Below are 21,080 nucleotides of genomic sequence, written 5' to 3'. Positions count from 1 at the left end.
TCCCACTAACTGCCCTGTGGATTGTATGGACGAGGAGTCATAGCAATATCAAACAGGTCCTTCATGTACATGTGGTGTTCTCAGACCTCGTCCCATTTGACTCTGAGTGGCCCATATTCCTCCACGGGTTCCCAACTTTACTAGGTCATGGACCAATACCATTAAGCAGGGGGCTGGTGGACCCAAGGTTGAGAACAATTGCTCTAAACACTTCCCAAACATACTTATCCAAATGTCTTTTGTACGTCTCTCTTGTGCTTGGTTCAACCACATCCTCTGACACCTCACTCCATGCATAGATCACCCTCTGTGTGAAGATGTTGCCCTTCGATTCCCATTAGATCTCATCCTCCCACCATAAACCTGGGCCTTCAGTTTTTAGTTCCCTTTCCCTGGAAAACAAGTGTACATTGACCTTCTCTATGCCTCCTAATATTATATATAACCCTGTAAGGTCACCCCTCAGCATCCTTTATCCCACAGAATAAAGCTTGAGCTTGCCCACCCCTCAACCTCAGGCCCTCGAATGCTGGCAGCTTCCTCACAAACCTTCTCTGCACTGATTTCAGTTTAATGATTTTCCTCTAACATGGCAACCAAAACTGAACACTGCAGCCTTTGACCTGGAACCCTACCTCTTGTTCCCTCTCCACAACTGATGACTTACCCAGCGACAATAGCATCAAACCTTGACCCTGCTCCCTTGAAAAAAAAATGAAAAAGCATCAAACCCCCAATCCCTGTCTTTGCAAGTTCGAATCCAGTCGGCTCCCCTGAACGCTTTCCATCCGTGCTGGGTTATGAGCTGGTGATCTCTTTGGAAACTCACCCAGCAGAAGGCAATGGCAAACTGCTGCTGTAACTTGCCTCGTATGCGGTTCCCCACCATGTGAGAGAGGCGTGGAGGGAAATCGTCCGCTAACCGGAGAAACTCCGGATGTGATGTACCTTTCCTTTCCTTTTGACAAGGTGCCTTATGTGAGGCTGCTTAACGACTATGAGCCCATGGTATTGAAGGAAAGATTCAAGCAGATTGGCAGGAGACAAAGAGTGGGAATAAATGGAGCCTTTCCTGGCTGGCTGCTGGTGACTAGTGGTGTTCCACAGGGGTCTGTGTGGGACTAATTCTTTTTACATTATATGTCAATGATTTGGTTGATGGAATTGATGGCTTTGTTGCAAAGTTTGCAAATAATATGAAGATAGGTGGAAGGGCAGACAGTTTTGAGGAAGTAAAAAGGCTACAGAAGGACTTAGACATATTGGGGAATGGGCAAAGAAATGACAGATGGAATACAGTGTTGGGAAGTGTATGGTCATGCACTTTGGTAGAAGAGATGAGAGGGTTGACTAATTTCTAAATGGAGAGAAAATACAAAAGACTGAGGCACAAAGGGGCCTGGGCATTTTGTGCAGGATTCCCTAAAGGTTCATTTGCAGGTTGGATCTGTGGTGTGGAAGGCAAATGCAATGTTAGCATTCACTTCAAGAAGACTAGAATATAAAAGCAAGGATATAATTATAATGTTGAGATGTTATAAAGCAATGGTGGGACCTCATTGGAATATTGTGAGCAGGTTTGGGCCCATTTCTTAGAAAGGATGTGCTGGAATTGAAGAGGGTTGTAAGCAGTTTCACGAAAATGATTCCAGGATTGAATAGCTTGATATATGAAGAGCGTTTGATGGCTCTGGGCCTGTTTTCACTGGAATTCAGAAAAATGAGGGGTGACCTAATTGAAACCTATGGAGTGGTGAAAGGCCTTGATAGAGTGAATATGGGGAGGATATTTTCTATGGTGGGAGAGTCTAAGTCTAGAGGATAGAGGGGTGTCCTTTTAGAATGGAGATGAAGAGTAATTTCCTGAGTCAGAGAATGGTGAATCTATGGAATTCTTTGCCACAGGCAGCTGTGGAAGCCAAGTCTTTACGTATACTTAAGGCATACATTGATAGATTCTTAATTGATCAGGGCATGAAGGGATACGGAGAGAAGACAAGAGATTTGGGATGAGAGGAATATTGGTTCACCCATGATGAAATGACAGAGCAGATGTGATGAGCCAATTGGCCTAATTCTGCTCCTACATATTATGATCTTATGGTCTGCGAAGACTAAGTATATTGGGTTTACGGTCGCTGATAATAAACAGAACCATTTGATTTGAACCCCAACCCGCCAATCGGCAACAAGAAAGAAAACACAGATAACTGAAAGAGAGCGAAATAAATTGCAGTCCAATAATCACATAGATCTTAGAATTCCAAAACCATAGTCCCATCTGAGTTAAGGCAAGTGGCCGCATGAACCCAGTTCTTTAGTGAAGAGCGACCACCACGCTGGGACCAAATGCCGCTGACCCGGGTACTGATGGCTGCCGACTCTGTGGCCTTTGTGGAGAGCGACCGCTGTCCTCCTCTGCGTTTGCCTTGATACTTTGAACTGAAGTAGTTCATGGCCCACACCCCACACCCTGTCTCTGAACTTCTTCATGAGGCAGCTTGTGCTCACTGACCCCTCCAGGGTCAGTAGAACACCGGATCGTTCAATCGAACTCCAAACTGCACGTCACAAGCTCCAACCGTTTCCAAAACACAATCAAGTCAAAAGGAACAAGCAGATGGCATAGAAAAAGTGAAATAATTGAAGATATTGGCCATCTGAAAGGCGTCGCCTCAAGGATCGTTGTTTGCTGAGTCATCTTAACTGGAAACTGTTCCTGTAACATAACTGTCTATCTTCAGGCTCCTGCACCTCCTCCTTTATGGTAGCAATGAGAAGAGGGCATGTCCTGGGTGGTTGGGGTCCTTAATGATGGATGCTGCCTTTTTAAGGCATTGTCTTTCGAAGATGTCCTTGCTGCTGGGGAGACTCATACCCATGATGGAACCGGCTGAATTTGCAACTCTTTGTAGCTTTTTCTAATCCTGTGCGGTGGTCCCTCCATCCAAATGGTGATGAAACCAGTCAGAATGCTCTAACGGTACTGTTCTAGAAAATACACCACACCACAGGGGATCCCGAGGGTGTGGACATATTGTGCTGGTTCTGGAATCAAGGTTATTCACCATACACAGTACACTTACTTGTGTTAGGAATTCACAGCCTTATCCAGCAGATTCAGTGGAATTAAAGAGATTGTCATGTGCTTATGAACTAATCTGACTGATAATGTTCTACTCTGACGTGGGACCTAGCTGAGGTTTTCTGAAACATTAAGAGTTACTAACTGCACAGTGACCTTCCTGGCCCAGTGTGTATGTGGATCGAAATCCTCTCCAGAAGTCTATCACAGAATATCGTTAGTTATCCTTCCTATATTTTTGAAAGATTTGTGTTATTTCATCTTTAGACTGAATCCGTTGTATATGTTTCAACCTTGATGAGTTGTGGAATACTGAAGAGTAAGGTGAAGAATTTGTGTATTTTCTTCCGATTTTTGGTGAGAAGTCTGTACCATGCCTGGTTGCTCCACCAGTCTAGTGATGTCACAGCTGCTGGATGTCAGGAAGACATTGAACTGAAGCCTGAAAGACTCATGTAAATGGTGGAATACCAGTGGGAAGTAGGAAGTCAGGACGTTTCACTACTCTCCACACTAATAGGTCAGTGCTGAGGAGATGTCCACACTCTCACTTGGTCATGTCCATAATCCTGTTGGGTCAGTGATGAGGAGATGTCCACACTGTCACAAGGTCATGTCATCACTGCTATTGGGGTGTCAGTGATGAGATATCCACACTGTCACAAGGTCAGTTCCGGAATGCTGCTGGGTCAGTGGTGTGGAGATGTCTATACTGTCACAAGGTGAGATCTGCACTGCTGTAGGGTCAGAGATGAGATGTCCACACTGTCACAAGGTCATGTCATCACTGCTGTGGTGTCAGTGGTGTGGAGATGTGTGATGTGCTGATTGTGAGGCATGGTGTGTGCTGTGGATCTGCTGCCTTGCCAACAGTGCAGGAACATTGCATTGTCACCACCGAGGGGTTTTGCATTGTTACTGCAGAGGGAGTGTTGCATTGTTACTACTGAAGGGATGTTGCTTTGCTACTGCAACATTACAGCATGGTACAGACCCTTCAGCCCATCATGTTGTACCAACCCCATATAACCTACTCCAAGATCAATCTAACCCTTCCCTCCTTCATAACCCACCATTTTTCTACCAGTCATGTGCCTATATGAGAACCTCTTAAATGTCCCTGGAGGTATCTGCTTCTAACACCACCTCTGTGTGTAAATATCTGACCTCTGACACTTCCCCCATACTGAGAGGGAATGTTGTATTGTTAGAAGTGACACCTCATAGATTCAGAGTTAAATAAGTTGCTTTTTGCTCTTCTGTTGTGAATAGAAAATATTTCATTGAATGATCCTACAAATTCATCAAATGGACTTGCCAATTAAATCTCCGAAGCACAGATCCTGGAAGCAGATTATCTGTTGCTTACTCCATGACATGCTTGGAGGCTGCTGCACACATATGGGAAATGTTGTGAGGTAAAGATGAGTGAGGAAAGATGTGGAGGACGCTTGTTACTGATGGAAAAATAAAACCTGTTGTTTAAGTCAAACAACTCACCACAGATGCTCTGTGTTGCTAATGGGGTCAGGTCCCCTTCTATAATTAGTCTCTACCACAAAAACTTCAACTCAAAAATGTTAGAAATAAAGAAAAGGTCTTTGAGCAAAACATAATTAAAAATACTTTTGGATGAAACTCATGGGGTCATGACCTCTGTTGGAGCAGTGATGAATTCAGCTGCAATTGGACTGAACATGATCTCTGAGAATTTGATGTTCCCCTTTAAAAGGAGATGTACTGCCAAGGGATCGATTTATTTGTTTTATTTCAGTCTTTCTTTTCAATTCCCATATACTCAGCACAAAGTCTGTTTTAACAACCCATTTTCCACTTTATGATTTCCAACCCTGGTTCCCACAATCCACATTGGTCCAACCATGGCATTTCTGAAGAACAGAAGATTCCAGGGGCTATTTGTTGGGAAAAAAAAATCTGAGGGAGACGATTAACAATGACTTGGAAAGGCAGGGACAAATTGGAGATGGTGCACCGCATGTTCCTCACTCTCTCCATCCACTCCATCTTCATGGTGCATTGCTTCAGGAAGGCTGACAGTATCGTCAGGGACACCTGCCACCATGGTCATTCTCTTTTCTCTCTTCTACATTCTGGGAGAAAACTTAGGAGCTTGAAAGCCCAGACAACCAGACTCAAGAACAGCTTTGAAACTTTCACTGTTTAACTTGTGAACCAGTCACCTCCTTCACCTTCCTTTCTCAGTGGTTCTGCCACGGTTTCCTGCCCTTAACTCTCCAACTTGCATTATTATCACTTTAGCATTACTTTTTGCAATACCTCAGTTTGCATTACCATGCACCATTCTACGGCTTTTTGTCCATCACTGTACTTATCGTTGCATTTATTATTACCATGTTCACGTGCGAACTAGAATTCTGTTATGCTCCGGTGTACGTAACAATGAACTGCTTATCTATCTATAGCTAACATAGCTTTGTCAAGGACCAACTCCGTCTAACCAATCAGAGTTAATTCTTTGAAAAGTAACGAAGTACATTGATGTGGGCAGGGTAGTAGATGTGATTTACCTGAACATCAGTAAGGCATTTGACAGGTTGACAAGCTAGATCCAAAACTGCCCTGGCAATAGGAGACAAAGCGGTGATGGTAGACTATTGATTTTGCAATTGGATGCCTGTAACTAGTGGCGTTCCACAGGGACCAGTGCCGGGGACAGTACAGTAACCTATAGCACCAGAGGCCCAAAACAGTACACCACTCCTATACTAGGCAAGGAAAGTCTACCATTCCATGCCCAGATCACATTTCAGGACATTTGATCACTTGGTTGTCCTTCTACCTGTAAACAGGCAAAGGCTAAAGAGTAAGACTCTAGAGATTAGAGCAACAAAGAGCTGGTTGCAGGAGGCGGAGGAACTGGATTGCTTTGAGTTGGTGGACGGGGCCGTGTTCAAGGACTCATGTTCACATTGTTTGTCAATGATTTGGATATTGGAATTGATGTCTTTGTGGCAAAGTTTGCAGATGATACGAAGATAGGTGGAGAGGTAGATAGTGCTGAGGAAGCAATGCTATTGCAGCAGGACTTACATAAATTGGAAGAATGGGCAAAAAAGTGGCAGATGGAATAGAGTGTTGGGAAATGTATGATAATGCATTTGGTAAAAGAAACAATAGTGTAGACTATTATCTAAATGGGGAGAAAATTCAAACATCAGAGGTGCAGAGGGACTTAGGAGTCCTCGTGCTAGACTCCCAGAAAGTTAATTTACAGGTTGACTCTGTGATAAAGAAAGTAAATGCAATGTTGGCATTTATTTCAAGGGGAATAGAATATAAAAACAAGGAGATAGTGTTGAGCCTTTATAAGACACTAGTCAGGCTGCACTTGGAGTATTGTCAATAGTTTTGGGCATTTTTTCTCAGAAAGGATGTGTTGTCATTGGAGAGAGTCCAGAGGAGATTCATGATTCCAGGATGAAGGGGTTAACATACGAGGAGTGTTTTGCAGCTTTGGGCTTGTCCTCACTGGAATTTAGAAGAATGCAGGGGAGATCACATTGAAACCTACCAAATGTTGAAAGGTCTAGATAAGGTGGATGTGGAGAGGATTTTTCTTACGGTGGAGTATCCAGAACTAGAGGGCACAGCCTCAAAATTGAGGGGTGATCTTTTAGAACAGGAGGAATTTTTTTTAGATAAAGAGTGGTGAATTTGTGTAATACTTTGCCACAGACTACGGAAGAGACCAAGTTCGTAGGAATATTCAAAGCAGAAGTTGACAGATTCCTGATTAGTTGGGGCATCAAGGGATATGGTGAGAGGGCAGGTGTATGGGGTTGTGGGGTCAGCCATGATGAAATGCCAGAGTGGACTCAGTGGGCTGAATGGCCTAGTTCTGCTCCTATGTCTTATTAATGCTCTTTCACATATTTTTGACCATTCCCATTTTGCTCCTGTCTGTAACAGTGTTCAATGGCTGCAGCACTGCAGCAATGTTTGGGAGAAACCGGTGGTAGTAGTTTACAGGGCCCAGGTATGACCTGAGTTGTGACACATTTTCTGGTCTTCTCTTGTGATTTACGTAAGCCATGCTTGTCAATGACATGTCCACAATACGAGATTTAATTCTTGAAAAACTCTCGTTTTTCTGTCTTTGCGTGCGGACCATACTCAGTCAACCTGGCGAGCACTTTACAAAGGTTCTGGAGGTGCTCTTCATCACTCTTCAGTCACGATGTTGTCATCAAGGTAACACCGTGTACCTGAGATATCTTGGAACACTTGGTCCATTACCCTTTGCCAAATTCCTGGGGTTGATGTGATGTGAAAGATGAGATGAGTATACTGGAACAGTCCCTTGTGTGTGTGGATGGTGAAGAACTTCCTGCTTGGCTCCTCAATCTCCATTTGCAGATAGGCTTGGGACAAGTCAATCTTTGTAAACCTCTCCTCACCTGCCAAAAATGCAAAAATGTCTTCTTTTTGTGGTGAGGGATACTGCACAGTGTGCAGTACTGGATTGATGCTCGCTTTGAAATCCTGACATATGTGAGTGGCTTGGCCTTCCCTTTCTTGATCACTGATACAATAGGTGTGGCCCAATTGCTCCACTCAACCTTGGAGAGAATTCCAGATGCCTCCAAGCTCTGAAGTTTAGCATCCACTTTAGGACATTGTGCGTAACGCACCGGACGTGAGTTTTGGAATTTTGGTGTTGCTGCTTCATTCAATTCAATTCTGGTCTTCATGCCTTTGAGTTTACCAATCCCCTTCTCAAACAACTTCACATTAGCATTAAGCAGCTGTGACAGTCTCTGGTTAGTGCTGCCATTTGGGCAGCCGTTGCCTGTTGATGCCACACTGAGAACTTTGATTGAGTGCCAGTCTAGTTGGATTTTTCTCAACCATTCATGTCCGAAAAGTGCTGGCCCTCCACTTTCCAACACATAAAGCTCTAACTGTTGTGTTTTGCCTCCATACATTACATTCACTTTCAGTTTGCTTTTGGGAGACACTTTTTTTGTTTGTGTAGCTCTTTAGCATCTCTGAGGTCTTCTCTAATAGTATCTTAGAAAACAGTCTGTTGTAGTCAGCCTCTGGAATTATGGACAAAGCTGATCCTGTATCCAGCTCCATTTCACTTTTACATCAGACACATCTATAGTGATCCAGATGATTTTGTGATCTGCTTCAGTAATACTGTGCAGTTCTAGGAATGACAGCTGACCTTTGTCAGACTGTGTTCTCTGATTCTGTTTCACATTCAGTCACTGTGTGCATTTGCTTAGTGTTGTGTTTGAAACTTTTCACTCTGTGTGGTTTCTCTCTTTGGCTGTACTTTTTGTCTGCTTTGTACACCTTATGTAATCTTGTCTGTGACCCTCTTTGCAAACACTTCCTCTGAACCAACAGTCATTTTGCATCATGGGAGGATTTGCCACGTCAATAACATTTTTGGCTTTTTGTATCATACAGGGACACTTTGTGTATTTCACATTCTAACCTCCTTTTCTGTAGTTTTGCTGCATCCCTTGCGGCAATCTCTAACAATATTGTGATGGTCAATGCCTGTACTAAGGTTAGGTCTCTTTCTGACAGTAGCCTCGTCTGATTGTTTTGACTATGCATGCCACATACAAGCCTGTTCCTTAATGCATCAGAAAGTCTATCTCTGAATTCACAGTACTGGAAAAGTTTACGTAGTTCTGCAGTGTATTCAGAGATGTTTTCATCCTTTGGCTGATTCCTTTTGTAAAATCTATACTCTCAGCTATTGCCAGCAGTTTAGGGCTCAAATGATTTTGTAAAATTGTGGTAATATCATCGAATGTCTTGCTTGCTGGCTTTTCGGGGGTTACTAAGTTGCGTAAGAGACTGTACATTCTAGTACCCATTAAGCTAAGAAGTGTGGAGGCTTTCTTTTCCTTGTCCACATTGTTAGCATTACAATACAGTTCATCCCTCTCAATATACGACTCACAGCCTTCATTAGCACTACCGAAATTTCCCAACTAAAGTCATATCCATGTTATATTCACTTTAAATTTGTAGTTCTGCAACTCTCACTGTGTACTATGCTGTGCTTACATGTTCTTTTGTTAGTGTCCATGACAGCTTACTCTGTACTGTATAACCCTATCCTCTCACTGTCTCGTCCCATAGTCATCTCATAACTGTCAGTGCAGCTCTTATATTCTTTGACATTCAGGTTCCTACTCATTGACAATTTGTTCTCTTTGCAATTACATATCAATTAAATGAAAGAACGCACACGAGAGATAGCTTTAACTGGTGTATTCACATTGCAGCAAGAGAGAGAGAACAATGTGCTTGCGTAGGTAACAGATCAATATGTAGTGCTAAGGGGAGTCATTGCTCTTAAAGAAATAGATCCATACACTACAAGCACAGCACTGTCTCTATTTCCTTTGGAATATGTGAAGATTCAGCATGACTTCTAGAACCTCCACCAACTTCTATACATGTGTGGCGGAGAGTACAGTATCACAGCCTGTTATGGAAGCACCAATGCTCTTGAATGGAAAATCCTACAAAAAGTAGTGGATACGGCCCAGTCCCTCTCAAGGAAAGCCCTCCTTATCAGTGAGCACATCTACCTGGAGCGTTGTCACAGGAAAACAGCATCCATCATCAGGGTCCCCCACCATCCAGGTCATGTTCTCTTCTCGCTGCTGCCATCAGAAAGGACGTTCAGGAGCCTCAGGATTCACATCATCAGGTTCAGGAACTGTTATTACCTCTCAACCGCCAAGTTCTTGATCCAAAGGGGATAACTTTACTCAACTTCACTTGCCCCATCACTGAACTGCTCTTATGAACCTATAGAATCACTTCCAAGAACTCTTCCACACATTTTCTCAATATTGTTTATTTATTAGTTACTATAACTTTCTTTTCGTATTGCAGTTTGTGTCTTTTGCACATTGGTTGACTGCCCAAGCTGGTGCAGTATTTCATTGATTCTGTTACGTTTCACTGATCTATTGAGTATGCCCACAAGGAGATGAGTCTCCGGGTTGTGTATGGTGATGTATATATACTTTGATAATAAGTTTATTTTGAACTTTGAACTTTAATGGTTACCAACAGAGGAATTCTTCTACTGCATTCTTTTGATTAACCATAAATGAATAAAATCAGCGCAGACACCTAATGCAGATAATGGACAGTCTTCAAACAATGCTTTCAATGATTGAATCCTCCAAATCTTCATTTTCATTATCACATTCAAGATTATCGTTGATTCCTTCAAATTCTTTGTAGTTCCTAATTTGCTGAAACAGTAACGTCATTTCATTTTAATTCCTGTCTGTTTCTGGGATCGCCAAGCCTGAATGCTTCAACCTCAGTGAGCAAAACATTTCTGAATTGTTGTATTGCTCTCTTTAGGCCAACTATCAGTGACAAGAATTGCTACTTTTTGAACACAAGCATGCACAACTGATGCTACTTAAAGACTGTTCATGTTGTGTTTAATGGCAACGCAAGTGTACGTATCTGTCCCTAGTCCCTGTTTGGCAACAGTCTCCTGCCCCAATTAAGCGGCATAGTGCTCCAAATAAACAAAGAGATTTCCAGCTACTTTCTTGATTAGTTTTGCTCATTAAGAGTTATCCGAAGTAATTGGCTGCCCTTATTAACTGATGGCCCAATTAACTAGAATTCACTGTATATATAAAATTAAACTAAGTACAAAGTGCAAAAAGAGAACAAAAATAGATTTCATGGGTTCATTGTCTGTTCAGAAAGCTGATGGCAGAGCAGAAGAAGCTGTTCCTGAAACGTTGAGTGTGTGTCTTCATAGTTATAATCATAGTCATAGTCATACTTTATTGATCCCGGGGGAAATTATCAAGGAGGCTCCTGTACCTCCTCCTTGATGGTATCAATAAGAATTGGGCATGTCCTGTGTGACTATGGTCCTTAATGATAGATGCCACCTTTTTGAGGCATTGCATTTTGAAGAAGTCCAGGGAGGTTAATGCCCAAGATGGAGTTGGCTGCATTTACAACTTCCTGCAGCTTTTTCTGATCTTGGGCAGTGGCTCCTCCATACCGGACTTGATGCATCCAGTTAGAATGCTGTCCACGGTACATCTGTAGAAATTTGTTTGAGTCCTTGGTGACATGTGAAGCAGAACATACCTGAACATACCTTTTATTTTCTATGAGGATTAGGAAGGACTTAGTTAACACAATTTTTAATAATTTATTGGGAAAAGGTTTTAATTTATTAAACATTAACCATTGGAAAGTATAGACTGCTTTTATAGTCTTTCCACAGCTGGTATTGTAATAGATGAGGTGGAAATTGATGAACTTACACACACGGATATCTCCCTCTGCTGCATCAATAGTTAATGATAAAAGATCTCCAACCTGAACCATTAACTTAATCTCTCCTCCACAGATTCTGCTTAACCTGTTGAGTATTTCTAACATGCTAAATTTTATTTTACTTTATTTTTGATGTGTCACCTGATTGAAACCTATGGAACGGTGAAAGGCCTCAACAGAGTAGATGTTTCCCATAGCAGGAGAGTCTAGGACCAGAGGACACATCCTCAAAATAGAGGGGTGTCCTTTTAAGATGGAGATAAGGAGGAGTTTCTTTCGCTGGAGAGTGGTGAATTTGTGGAATTCTTTGCCACGGGCAACTGTGGAGGCCAAGTCTTTATGTATACTTAAGGCAGAGGTTGATAGATTCTTGATTGGTCAGGGCATGAAAGGATACGGGGAGAAGGCAGGAGATTGGAGCTGAGAGGAAAAATGGGCCAGCCATGATGAAACATTGGGGCAGACTCAATGGGCCGAATGGCCTATTTCTGCTCCTGTGTCTTATTTTCAGCATTTAATGAATCCGAATCAGGTTTACTATCATTAAATACAATACTTAGGCACACTACTTTTGTACAGTACTGTCATAGTCTGATGTACTGCACGGTACTGCTGCCACAAAAAAAATCAAAGTTCATGGTGTGTGTGAGTGATGATAAACTCGAGTTATTGTGGACTGAGAGTGGGAAGGGGGTAGGGAGAGGGGAGTCATGGTTGGGAAAAGGGGAAAGGAGAGGAGAAGGAGCAGAGAGACATTCTGAAAGGATCAATAAACCAATTGTTTGGAATCAAATGACCTTGCCTGGTGTCTCAGGGCTGGGTGTGTACCTGTGCTTGTCATGAAATGTGTAGTTTTGTGGCAGCAGTACAGTGCAAGACATAAAAATAGTACAAATTATAATAAGATACATATACGGTGGTATGCAAAAGTTTGGGCACCCCTGGTCAAAATTTCTGTTACTGTGAATAGCTAAGCGAGTAAAAGATGAACTGATTTCCAAAAGGCATAAAGTTAAAGATGACACGTTTCTTTAATAGTTTAAGCAAGAAAACTTTTTTATTTCCATCTTTTACAGTTTCAAAATAACGAAAAAGGAAAAGGGCCCGAAGCAAAAGTTTGGGCACCCTGCATGGCAGTACTTAGTAACACCCCCTTTGGCATGTATCACAGCTTGTAAATGCTTTTGTAGCCAGCTAAGAGTCTTCCAATTCTTGTTTGGGGGGTTTTCGCCGATTCTTCCTTGCAAAAGGCTTCTAGTTCTGTCAGATTCTTGGGCTGCCTTGCATGCACTGCTCTTTTGAGGTCTATCCACAGATTCTCGATGATGTTTAGGTCAGGGAACCTGTGAGGGCCATGGCAAAACCTTCAGCTTGCACCTCTTGAGGTAGTCCATTGTGGATTTTGAGGTGTGTTTAGGATCATTATCCTGTTGTAGAAGCCATCCTCTTTTCATCTTCAGCCTTTTTACAGATGGTGTGATATTTGCTTCCAGAATTTGCTGGTATTTAATTGAATTCATTCTTCCCCATGTATGTTACCCATGCCACTGTCTGCAACACAAGCCCAAAGCAAGATCGATCCACCCCCGTGCTTAACAGTTGGAGAGGGGTTCTTTTCATGAAATTCTGCACACTTTTTTCTCCAAGCATACTTTTGCTCATTGCGGCCAAAAATTCATATTCAAAAGGTTCAAAGGAACATCTAAACAAGCCTGATGCATTTTGGAAACAAGTCCTGAGGACTGATGAAGTTAAAATGAACCTAGCACATTTATTTTTCAACATAGTCTCCTCCTACATTTACACACTTAGTCCAGTGGTCATGGAGCATACAGATCTTGGACCTCCAGAAAATGTCCACAGCAGGGGTGATTGATAAGTTTGTGGCCTAAGGTAGAAGGAGATGAGTAATACAGCTCTCGTTACATGCACATGCAATTCAACTCTTTCAGTGATTATACAGAAAGTTTGAAGTTAATAACTCATCAGGGGTGATTGATAAGTTCATGGCCTAAGGTGGAAGGAGATGAAGTATGTATGTATAGCTTTGTACACCCCTCCCTATCGCTTGATATGATCAGGCTCTCCATGTAATTCAGTGGTTTTCACTGAGATATTCTGCACAGAGTTAGCTAAAGACAGTTCCACATTAACCCACTAGATTGCCAGTGTGAAGCTCTAACTATGGAGTTTTCTGCTGCTTATTCTCACTTGTTGACTTCTACTCTCAACTATGTTTTGTGAGTGACTGAGAGGTTCTTCAGATTGGGGGAGATGAAGAATGTTAGAGGCCAGGCTTCCGAATATCCTTCTCCCCTCAAGAGGCAGTGACTGTATCCACCTTGAATCAGATCTCTACTCATATCCCTGAAACTAAAATAAAAGGTGTGCTTGGAACAGACCAGATAGTTGGAGTGTAACTACCCGCAAAAGTAAAATACTCTGGCAGATAGAGTTACAGCATAAAGGTTGAGGATGTGAAGTTAGAGACTGCATTATATCTTATGTTTACAATGAAATTGTTGACACAATTGAATTTGGATAATAGTCAGAATGGTAATGAAGTATCATTGTAAAAAACTTAATTGCCTCCAACTACAGTACAACACCCAGTAAACTTCCAAAGGTTTGGATTTAATTGTCAGTAACCTCAAAGACCACTGAGAAAGGTCAGAGGAAGCATTACAAAGGATAGTAACAGGCTGGGGAAACCCTTCATCGAGCTGGAATACTATGAACAGATGAAACGACCTTCTCGACCTTGCGTACAATGTCCCTTCCGTGTATAATGAAATGGAAGATAATTGGAACATACCTCAACAAATTGTAGGATTCTGTGAATAAAACATGCCAGAATCTTTTTATGCACTTAATAAAAGTTGCAGCACTTTAGTTTCATTACAAACAAACTGAAAGCAGTCACCTTACACTGACATCATTGTATCAGGCACCGTCTCAACGTGAACACAACAACTCAATGCAGTGTTTGTGAATTATGTAGAACAGTTTCTATTATAAGCAATAAGTGTCATCTATCACCCATTATGTTATCCTACAAAATTCTCTCAGTGAAGTAGAAACTCGGTGGTATGGACTTGGAGTAAGTAGGGGGTTTAGGAGGAAGAGCTGGGAGAATACTCTGGGAAAGTAAATCATTGAGGTGGAAACCATCACACCTTTGAAGAATCGGCTGTGGGTGAGGGATGTTAGTTTGAAGAGTCGGCTGTGGGAGAGGGATGTTAGTTTGAAGAGTCGGCTGTGGGAGAGGGATGTTAGTTTGAAGAGTCGGCTGTGGGTGAGGGATGTTAGTTTTGGACTCCAGTAATGGAACCTTATATACAGCTGCGTGCTTGTGTTATTTTTATTGGAGATTTAAACACTCCACATCAAATAAAACAGATGGTAAATCCAGTCCTCTCCGTCTCCACACTCTTTAGTGAATGTAGCTTAATATTCTTTCTCTTCTGGTCAGTCGGCATGCCCGGAGTTCTAGTTTGGAGTTCTGGCTCCTGTCACTGGCTAGTCCAGGATTTGATATCTGAAGATTGAAGCCTGAAAGTTGGTTGGAAGTCTGGAAGTTCAAGCCCAATGGCCAAAGACTGGAGATTGGAAGCCTGGGGGTCTGTCCTTGCATGTGTATGTGGGAGAGTTGGGGGGAGGAATGAGGTTTGTTTTGCTGTTGTTGTTTTGTTGTTTGTTGTGTTCTGTTTTGTTCTGCTGAGCATCGTGGGATGCGATGTTGGTACTGGAACGGGTGATGACACTTGTGGGCTGCCCCAGCACATCCCCACTTGTGTTGGTTGTTAACACAAATAATGTATTTCACCGTATGTTTCAATGAACATGTGATAAATAAATTTGAATCTGTGTTTGAGAGAGAGGAAGGGGTTTGATGAGATCGATGAGATTGCTCTGACAATGACTTCATGAATCAAATAACCACAAAATGTAGCATGTTTCCTCTGGTAGGGGTATCCAGGACTAGAGGGCACAGTCTCAAAATTAAGGGGCAACATTTTAGAACAGAGGTAAGGAGGAATTTTTTAGCCAGAGAGTGGTGAATCTGTGGAATGCTCTGCCACAGACTGCAATGGCCAAGTCCATGGGTATATTTAAAGTGGAAGTTGATTCTTTCCTGATTGGTCAGGGCATCAAAGGATATGGTGAGAAGGCAGGTGTATGGGGTGTGAGTAGGATCTGGGATCAGTCATGATGGAGTGGCGGAGCAGACTCGATGGGCTGAATGGCCTAATTCTGCTCCTATGTCTCATGGTGTTATGGTCTAAAACCAGAATCAAGTTTCTCCTCGAGTCAGAGAGCACCAAAGCACTGAAACAAGCCCTTCTGCCTATCTAGTCCATTCCAAACTATTAATCTGCCTAGTCCCATTGACCAGCATCCGGACTATAGCCCTCCATACCCCAACCGTCTATCCCAATTTCTCTTAAATGTTGAAATCAAACCTGCATCCACCACTTCCACTGGCAGCTTATTCCACACTCTCACCACCCTCTGAGAGAAAAAGATCCCCCTCATGTTTTCCTTAAATATTTCACCTTTCACCCTTAAACCATGACCTGTAGTCCTAGTCACCTAACCGCAGTAGAACAAAGCCTGCTGGCATTTACCCTATCTATACCCCTCATAATTTTTTATCAAGGACATAAATCATGAAATGAGATTTGTGGCAGCAGTACAGTGCAATACGTAAAATGTACTTTCTCTCTCTAAACATCCTTAGGCGTGTTGGTTGTGAATGTGAACAATGCAATTCACTGCATATTTTCACTTACCTGTGATAGATGAATCTGAATGAGAGAGGTTTGGATGTACCATGGGCAAAGGGGACTAGTGTTGATATCCATCATGCTTTGCCTTGATGACATGAACTAAAAGGATCTATTTCTGTTGCTTACAATTCTATCATTCTCCTTTACTTGCCTTTACACTATTTGGGTTGGTTGACTTCATCCATTGTAGACATCTCACAGTTGAAAACATTTGCAGCGTGTCTGTTTCACCGTCTTTGTGCTCCTTTTCTCCTTCTGCTTCTCCCGTTTGGAATCACACTGTGCTGGTGAGGCCCTTCAGGCAACCATGCCTGTGTCCGATGCCTCAAGTAGCAGGCCCACCCACCTGCTCGTTCCCAAACCCCAGTGTTGTGTATTCCATATTTAAATAATGCTTGAGTAATCTTGTATATATATATACATATTGATTGATAAAGCATTCTTGATCATTTAAATAATTCATTGTGGGTTATATGTATAAATACATGAATTGTATATGTTTTCACAACACCACGTGATATGTGTGCGCCTCACTTAATGTAGACATAAAGTTAGACCCACATTCCTGGACTTCTGTGTCTTCCTTTGAATTAGTTTAATGTTTTGAAGTTACAAAAGATGACATTGGCGATAAGGTATTTTTAAAATGAGCATGAGATGGCTTTTGACCTTTGCAAGTGTAATGAAACATAGAAATATAGAAAACCTACAGTACAATACAGGCCTTTCAGCTCACAAAGCTGTGCCGAACATGTCCTTACCTTAGAACTACCTAGGCTTTCCCATAGCCCTCTATTTTTCTAAGTTCCATGTATCCATCCAGGAGTCTCTTAAAAGACCCTATCATATCCGCCTCCACTGTCGCCGCCGGCAGCCCATTCCACACACTCACCACTCTCTGTATAAAAACTTACCCCTGACATCTCCTCTGTATCTACTTCCAAGCACCTTAAAACTATGCCCTCTTGTGCTAGCCATTTGAGCCCTGGGAAAAATCCTCGGACTATCCACATGATCAATGTCTCTCATTATCTTGTACACTTCTATCAGGTCACCTCTCATCCTCCATCGCTCCAAGGAGAAAATGCCAAGTTCACTCAACCTATTCTCATAAGGCATGCTCCCCAATCCAGGCAACATCCTTGTAAATCGCCTCTGAACCCTTTCTATGATTTCCACGTCCTTCCTGCAGTGAGGTGACAAGAATTGAGCACAGTAATCCAAGTGGGATCTGACCAGGGTCCTATATAGCTGCAACATTACCTCTCGGCTCTTAAACTCAATCCCACGATTGATGAAGGCCAATGCACCGTATGCCTTCTTAACCACAGAGTCAACCTGCGTAGCAGCTTTGAGTGTCCTATGGACTTGGATCCCAAGGTCCCTCTGATCCTCCACACTGTCAAGAGTCTTGCCATTAATGCTATATTCTGCCATCATATTTGACCTACCAAGGTCAATAAGACCTTGGAACAAAAAAAATGAAGTGAGGAATGGGGAGCAAAAAAAAGCAGTCCATCATGTACAGAGATAGTCAAGTTAAAAACAGAACAGTACACCCCATGTTCTTTGGAAGGGAAGACACGATCAAATATTTTCTTAAAAAGCAGTAAATGGAAGAAGTCATGGGGTCATAAAGAGTGAGTACTGGATGATAATAATTAGAAAAAAATCAGATATGGCTGGCTACATTGGAAATATTGACACATTAGATTACACTGTAGATAACTGGATTTTCTATACTGAACAAATTGAGAAGCATTTTGATGCAAATGAAATAGCCAATGAGAAATAAGTAACAATTTTGCTGAGTGTATTGGGTGCAATAGCATACAGTTTGCTTCAAAGTTTGACTGCTCCAACCAAACCAGCAGAAATAAGCTTTGCTGATATTATCAAAATAATGCAGGAACACTTAGAACCAAAGCCATTGTTGATTGCAGAATGTTTTAGGTTTCATGAGTGGAATCAAAAGGAAGGGGAATCCATTTCAGTGTATGTGACCGAATTGAAGAGGATTGTCTGAGCATTGTCACTTCAATGGTGGGCTTAATGATGCACTGAGAGATCGTTTAGTTTGTGGAATCTTACAATAAAACATTCAAGAACAGCCCTTAACTGAAGCACAGCTTATATTTAAAAGAGCAACTGAAATCACTATTTCAATGGAAACCACAGTCGGAGACACAACTGAGTTACCGTCAGGAATGAAAGTGAACATGAATAAAATCGCAATGATAAACAGAAACCAGTGTGGCCAAACAAATTGTGTTACCATTGTGACAGGGGGTCATTCACAAAGCAAATGCAGGTTTAATGCTGAAACTTGCAGAAAATGCAACAAAGCAGAGCACATACAATGAGCATGTTGGGTAGAAGAAAATAAATGGACTGCACAAAGAAGAGAAAAAGATAAAAAAATCAAGTTGCACTTTCAAAAAGAGCATTAATCTGCACCCTGTTGATGAAAAATCTTGTAATGATGAGAGTGATGCAGGACTGTGTAGCCTTGAGATTTATATTGTGAAAAGTTACAGACAAGCAATATGGCTTACACCAGAAGTGAACGGCAAATCCATTAAAATAGAATTGGACACTGGCTCGGCTAATTCAGTCATTCCACAAAATGAGTTTGAGAGGCATTCAAAGATACTAAACTGAAAGCTGCAGGTGTCCAACTAAGAACTTATACTGGAGAAAAGATGACTCTTGTGGGAATGACAGTCATAAAAGTGAAATACAGCAACCAACAAACCACGTTGAGCTTGTATGTGATAAAATCTGGAGGGCCAGCATTGTGGGGATGTGATTGGCTGAGACAACTACAACTTGATTGGAGATTCATCCACCAATTGCATGCTACACCCTCTGCAATGAAGCCGACTGGGAGCGAATTAAGAAAGGTACTGTATGATGCCACAACTGCCTCCATGCTGCACACCATAAACTGCGGCCCAACTGAGGGCAAACAGGAGTTGGTGACAACCTCTGTGCCTCTGGTTGGAAAGCACATTGGACCAAGGAAGGACAACACTGCTCAGAGGGATCTTGAAAGTGATGAAAGCAGTGGTCCGACTACAACAGTTTTTATAGCCAAAATCTCTGAGGAAGCTTCTGGTATGCTAATCAGGCAGTTACTTGCAAAATGTGGCTTGGTTTTGAGCTGGAAGAGAGATCAAGGAACTTTGAATGTTCAAAGGTTCAAAGGTTCAGTTTAATGTCAGAAATGTATACAATATGCATCTTGAAATGCATTTTCTTTGCAAACATTCACGAAAACAGAGCAGTGCCCCAAAGAATGAATGTCAGATAAACGTAAGAACCCCAAAGTCCCCCCCAGCTCCCCTCCCTCCCGTGCATAAGCAGCAGCGAGCAACAATCCCCCCTCCCCCCATTGGCAATAAACAAACAAGCATTGGCACTACAACCAAGCACACAAGTGTGAGCAAAGCCATAGCAAAGACAAAGACTTCAGGAAAGTTGCAAGCATTCGGCTTTTGTGAGTATAAAGAACCAGAATCTACTCTGCGTGCATGAACTTCATGTGGGAGACAAAAAGCTGTAAAGACCAAATCCCGACTGGGTGAATGGAAGGCCAAAAAGAAAGGAGTGACTGGAGACATGAAAACTGAGGATTTGTCAGATGATGTTGTAGATTAGGAAACCAAAAGGAGAGACAAGATCGTAAAGAGAGCAATGGAAGGATGGACAATACTCCTGTGAACTAAATGTGCTTTCCCAAAATCAAGATGCACAAACTAGCAAGAAGAAAAATGAAAGGAAAAAGAAAGATAAGAAGATGAAAAGGAGAGAAGAGATGGCGAGAAAGAATGTGAGTGAGAAAGAGAAAGGTGTGCAAGGAAGAAGGAACGTGAGAAAGAAAAAGTAGGATAAAGAGGGAGAAAAGCTGATAAAAGGAGGAGAAAGATGTCCAGAGCTGTCAGAAGCAGTTCCTACAGGCTCAGTCAATTCGTACAATCACAATGAAGGAGCTCCTAAAACCTGAGACTTACTTACTGATCTGGAGTGTGGAATAGGCTCTTTCGGCCCTTCAAGCCGTGCTCTGATTTTAATCACGGAACACTTTGTAATGACCAATCAGTCACCAAATGGTACGTCTTTGGACTGTGGGAGGAAATTAGAGCACCTGGAGGAAATCTCACAGGGAGAACATACAGACTCTTCACAGGCTGCAGTGGGAATTGGACCCAGTTTGCAGGTATTGTGGAGCATTGTGGTAACCACTACCCTACCCTACCATGCTACCGCAAGATTGTTTCACGACCACAAGTCCACTTGCCAAGCAGAGTAATCTCTCTTCTTAAGAAAGATGTTATCCCACAAGAATAAGAAATCCTCCAAATGATTAAATCTTTGGGCCTAGATGGGGCAATTTAAAATTTATTATGCTGTGGATGTCTATATAGTAGTTGTTTTATATAATATATCATGTATGTAGTAGAGTTGTTATAGTTAAGCAGGGAGAAGTGTTCTTTATTTAGTATTATATTATGATTGAGTAATCTTGTATATATATTGGTTGATTAAGCACTCTTGATCACTTAAATAATTCCTTATGGGTTAAATGTATAAATACATGAATTGTTAATGTCATCACACTACCATGTGATATGTGCATGCCTCGACTGAGTAAGCACCAAGTTCAACCCACATTTTGGACTCATGTGTCTTCCTTTGAACTAGTTTAATCTTAGTTTAATATTTCTTTTAAACTCCAAATCTAATGCTCCATTGCATTTCCATGGAAGCAGTGCAACTCTAGTACTTTATAATGTGAAAATAATAAAAATTCACAAAGGACATTACAAAGTCACAATTAGCTTAAAAGATATATGGTTATA

The sequence above is a fragment of the Mobula birostris genome, chromosome 18 (assembly GCF_030028105.1).
Source record: "Mobula birostris isolate sMobBir1 chromosome 18, sMobBir1.hap1, whole genome shotgun sequence".
NCBI classification, from domain to species: Eukaryota; Metazoa; Chordata; class Chondrichthyes; order Myliobatiformes; family Myliobatidae; genus Mobula; species Mobula birostris.
Note: the sequence above shows the minus strand (reverse complement) of the source record.